Genomic DNA, 5,751 nt, shown 5'->3' on the forward strand with positions numbered 1-5,751 from the left:
TAAACCCATATATAAAAACCAAAAATTGCAAAAATATTCATCACAATTAGAGAATTAAATATACCATCACGAAATGAACAAATCTAACAGAGACGTCCGCTCAAATTACATATATATTAAGTATCAAAGCAATAAGACTTGTAGTTTTCAAGAAAAAGTCGAAAAAGTAAAAGGTTGACAAGGACACAACGGACACAACGGACAATCACTGATATGATAAGCTCCGCTCGACAAAGTTGACAGCGGAGCTAATAAAACTGGCGAAATATTCCCGACTTTCAGACGTTTCATGACTTTCCGAGAAACAACTGTTCATCGTAAGGAAAATGATATTTCTTCTTCACTCGCACATTTATTCTCAGGGGATATACGATCGATGACGATAACTAAACCCATGAATAGCCATGTTTATATTTGTAGGTACAACGACAGCTCAGTGACGACAGCCGTAAACGTAAACTGGAAGATAACAGGGATGTTTTTATTACAGGATATAGTCTGTACATATAGTTTTTAACAAACAAATAAATTTATGCATGCACAAATAATTCTTATTGATGGTGTTTTTTTTTAATCCCTGGTACTTTCTGAAAAAATCCTAAAGTAAATTTCAACTGTACGTATAACGGTTTTGCAAAGTACGACGGGGCTTACGCGATATTCCACAATCGCCAGGCACCAAAGGGACGAAAACTTAGTTTATCAGCATGTTCTGAAAGTTCAATAAGCTTTGACTTTCGTGCATTAGTGCACGTTATGCACGCTCCTTGGAGAATTTATGAATTCTGGAACATCCTTCGAATTACAATTATTCAATATGTTACGCCCCGATCATTTAAAACACCCCAACTCACAATGCGCACGCATGCGATCGAACATTGCAACTAAATATTTTATTTCACTGGCCTTGATTTCCTGTATTCGACAGGACTGAATTCTGAAAGACGAAACATGCGAAGGGGGCATTGCAACGGACTTAGTTGATTGAAGTTTAATCTGGAATATTTCAATCCCAAATAATTAACATGTGTTGTATATGTCACGTATGTTCACAATGCGATTAACGATACACGTACTAACCACGTTTCTGAAATATAAACTTAATAACTGATGGATGAAACACTATCTCTACGATGACTCATTGTCTACGACTTGTTGAAAATGTCCAAATTTCCATATTTATATTACCAATTAATAGTAAGAAACTCCCCTTATCTTTAACTGCAAATTGTTGAGCTGGGACAATGTTCAGGCGGTGGGCACGCTCGCAAATACAAATAATGTGTAATAAAATACGCGTAAATGTTGTGTATAACGGTGCATTCAAAACAGTGAGCTAAAACAGGTGTTTCCAATTCTTCTACATGAGGCAGGCTTCTCCAATTAAAAAAATATGGCGTTGTTTACCGTTTAAGGTAAGGTTTAAGAGATGCAGTTTATTTGTGAATTTCAATCAAAAATAGTTTTTTACGTTTTTCATATAGAAACCATGGAAACCAGCCAGACGAACATAAAATTCGTGACATAAACTTATGTACTGAAATATATTGCTTTAAATACAAATAATGTGTAACAAAAAACGCGTAAATGTGGAGTGTATACCGGTGCATTCAAAACAGTAAGCTAAAACAGGTGTTTCCAATTCTTCTACATGAGGCAGGCTTGTCCAATTAAAAAATACGTTTAACGTTTAAAACACATATTTACAGTATACCAATTTGCCATTAATAATGTCGTATATCTTATTTCAGTGCTTTGTTACAAATGATGTTGACATACGCCTGGAGTACTGAATAGCATGTTTTGGCAGTTTATAGTGGTGTGGATTTAAAGTAAAAACTATTAACTTAGCATTTCCGCTTTGCAAATATGTACGGTACCACCCCATGGCCAATATGTACACCATAGCATTTTAAGATTGGTAATGAAAAATGAACTGTAGACTTTTTTTAATTCAGTTTAATTTAATTTGTAAATATGAGGCACTCGTCGGGTTAGAAGGGTTTGTTTGTTTTTGAGGGTAGGTTCTTTGTCTACTTTGTTCGTCTAAGGGATTCATTGCGTGATTTGGTATCAGTCTATCTATCTTTTTTGAACTGTTTACACGTTCTATGTTTTAGCTAGTTATGGGAGGGGTGATAGAAAAAGTAGAAACGCAACCTTACGACTGATGTGGTTGAGGTTTCACATGATTTGTTCTTAGTATTCTCAGTTAATTATATGCATACTTTTGAGAGATGCCCTGTAGCCTGTCAATTGTAGTAATTGCAATGAAATCCGGAAAACGTCTGTACAATCACGATTATGTAAATGCAACCCCATATCGTTTACAGGTATTGTTATAAAATAAAGATGTTATTTCTCCCAATATATGCGCATGATCCAGACATTACAACATTTCTTCTCATCACGACTTTCTACGACTTTTACATATGCTCCGTATGGGCATTTTTCCCATTGGACGGCATAAACCATACATAGATTTGCAGTGCATGAATAATGCATGTGAATCTATTTTTTTTTAAATCGTAATATTTTGAAATTCTCAAATTGTACATTTTTAATCGAAATGGTACTATTTTGCATTCTATCCAATGCAAAACAATACAAATTTGAATTTCACTATGTGTGTCTCATGGCAGTACAGCTTATCCATATAGCGTGTGTATTGTGGCACTACAGCCACTAGGCTTGGAACCCGATGAATTATGCATTCACTAGTTTGTAACAGCCATGTTACTCATATCCAAAACCTAAAAATAAACTGAAGATGGCGAGGAAATTTGTAGTAGTGAGAAAAGAGACTGATCATATCAACGACTGAATTGAAGATGGAATATTAAAAAAAAAATATTTTACGGGATTTTGTTGGCCTAATGATTAGACGTCAGTGGGTAATTTATCACGGGTAAATATAATATTTGCAGCTGCAATAGAGTTGTTAGGAGTCAAGCTTTAAACGATATTGAGACACATTGTCCTAATTTTATATTCCATAACATAAATACAAAGCTTAAATGGTAGGTTTATGAATTAAGTGACCACATGGCAGACAGAGTTAAACCGAATATTTAAAATTGTGTATAAAAAAATGTGTTACCGTTACTTCTAATACAATGTTCATGAGAAACGAATAAAAGTAAAATGTGTACTTTCAAAGCAGTCTGGTTAAGTTTTCGTAATTTGCAATGAATAAGGCCGTATATTGCTTGTAAACATACGTCCAATATATATTGCGTAGCTGCATGTACATTTACCATGGCTTGATAGAAAGTCTTTCCAATTATTGTGAAAACTAGTAATTAATATCATAGAATCGCAAGAAATGGCTCACCACGTGGACCTGAAATACACAGAATTGGTTCACCATGTTTCAGGCTCTACAACTAAATACAAGACCCACAGTAAACGTGCAAGACTGTCAAATAACCGGAAGTGTCAAATAGACAGGTAAAGTAAACGTACGCCAAATTAACGTGTGCAAACCGTGGAAATACAGTGACATTAGAATTCATTTGATTGAGGGTCTAGTTATGCTGGGTCAATATGATGGAGATTAAGAATGGAATACAAAACAAATCGCTATCAAGGAGTTAATGAATAAAATATATATTCATTTTACAGTCACTTTATTTTATTTATCTGAATTGAAAAAATGTTTTGTTGTACACGGACGTCTATGGTAATTCCTGGCAACTGGAATCGTGTTCTAAGCTCATGTGCGACACATGTATTTTCCAATAATCCAATGCGTTCTTTTAATGAAAATCACGAGTACGAGTTTTGACCTGGGTACAACGTGCACTAATTACAGCTGGTGACTCCTTTGATATCCTCCAATCACCTTGGAAATTACATAGTTAAACTCGGTAAAATCTCATTTTGTACTAGTTGGCCGGCGCAACAGGCTAGGTAGTGTTAACATTTCGGAGCTTTGTCAATGTTGGAACGTACTAAAAAACGATTTTAAAATATAGGAAACCAAGGAACGCGTATGTGATTAAAAGTCCCGAAAGTTTGTTTATGTTGCTCTTGATGTTATATGCAAGTGAGTTGCTGCCCTCAGTTCGTGACTTCCTGTCCTGGCTCCCTGATTTACCTAAAACGAGATCAACTAGCTTCGCAAACAAAACAAAGCTGACAAGACGTCGGCAGTGCCAATTACGTAATATTGTCTCTGGTGTCTCAACTATTCCCGCGAAATACCCTCTCGCCGCGAAATCCCTAATCACCACGAAATCCCCCCGACTTGTTGTGTCTGATGTATTCGTATATGATTTTTTAATTAGATTATGCAGGCCACGTGCACATTATGTTCAATGAGTTCAACAGTCATGTTAAAGGTCATACACAAAAATGGCGCAACTTCTCGCGATTGTTTCTCATCGCGGCTGGAAATATACCCGTCAAAAATTTGCTTCTACTTCTTTCCAATGCCGTTATATGCAAGACTTGATAATATTTCGGGAACTATATATTCAACGATCTCTTCGTCTGCTTGTAGTATAGATGGATGGATGGAGGGCTACTTGCCTCTTACGCTACACTGCCGCAAATCATACCGCCCTCTGATAGATTAAAAGAAAACTACTCACTACCGTACTAGCATTAACAGTACACGCTAAAAAAACATCGTTTTTTATGATTCTGATAGAGGGCGGACGCCATCAGTCAGGGTGACTTCGAGTGGATAAAATATTTTTTTTTCAATCTAAAATCACACAATTTTTTTAAAAATCGTCCCGACAGGAACCAGTTTACGTACGGTGTGGCAGGAAACATGTACACAATAAAGAGTACGTTTAACACGACAAGAGCTAACAATTATTTGTAAATGTTTCCACAATTCATGATGACCTAAAACAAGCAATAATGCAGAAGGTACGAGTTATCTAAAATCAAAATATTAAAAAATACAAAGTTGGAGGGAGGTTGTTGGTACAATAAATGTCATTCTCCCTCCCAATATAGCGGGCGTCGTTTCAAAGGTGATCTTTACATATTGCAGGAAAGTGAATAATAAACCAGCTGTTGTTGTAGTTGGTGTAGTGATGTGATAAAGTCAGAGAGGGGCAGTAGAATGTTCGTAGGATGTCGGCAGAGCATGAATGGATTTATGGATATGTTGGTTGACAGTGGATTATGATTAGTATGTTTGCCTTTCTATATGAATTACGTGATGGCAATGCAGAATATTGTCACCAAGAGGATCTTGCTAACTATATTGTCTCTAGTCAATGCAAATGGGTATAGCTAAGCCATACTGAATTAGGTTGTCGAAAAGAGTATATGCCATATTAATCACATGTCAAAGAAATAAATTTGGTACTCCACTTACAATGCGATATGCATTCGCAACACATTCGATGTGCTTACACATTCATTGTTTAAAGGGATATTGTATTTTTTTCATCTAAACAATTAAACCAAGATTTTACCAGAGAAAGACTAACCTTAACATTTGAAAAGTTGTTTTTTGCAGACATAATTAGCGCGTAGTCAAATATGAATCTCAGATAACATCAATATCACTTGTCTGATTGATGCAAGTGTCTTCTTAACAAGGCAATTATTACCCAGAATAACACGTGCTCAATGTTTTCGTATCACCTTTTTGTTGTATACAGTAATTGTTAATTTACCCTGTTGTGTGTTGAATAGTCTGCCAATGGGCATGTTTTAACTTTACTTCAATGGTGGTCATATTGTTGTCGTCCGAAAAGTGCGAAAACAACAACAGCAACAACAACA

Source organism: Saccoglossus kowalevskii, chromosome 8 (assembly GCF_978046115.1).
Source record: "Saccoglossus kowalevskii chromosome 8, keSacKowa6.1, whole genome shotgun sequence".
Taxonomy (NCBI): Eukaryota; Metazoa; Hemichordata; class Enteropneusta; family Harrimaniidae; genus Saccoglossus; species Saccoglossus kowalevskii.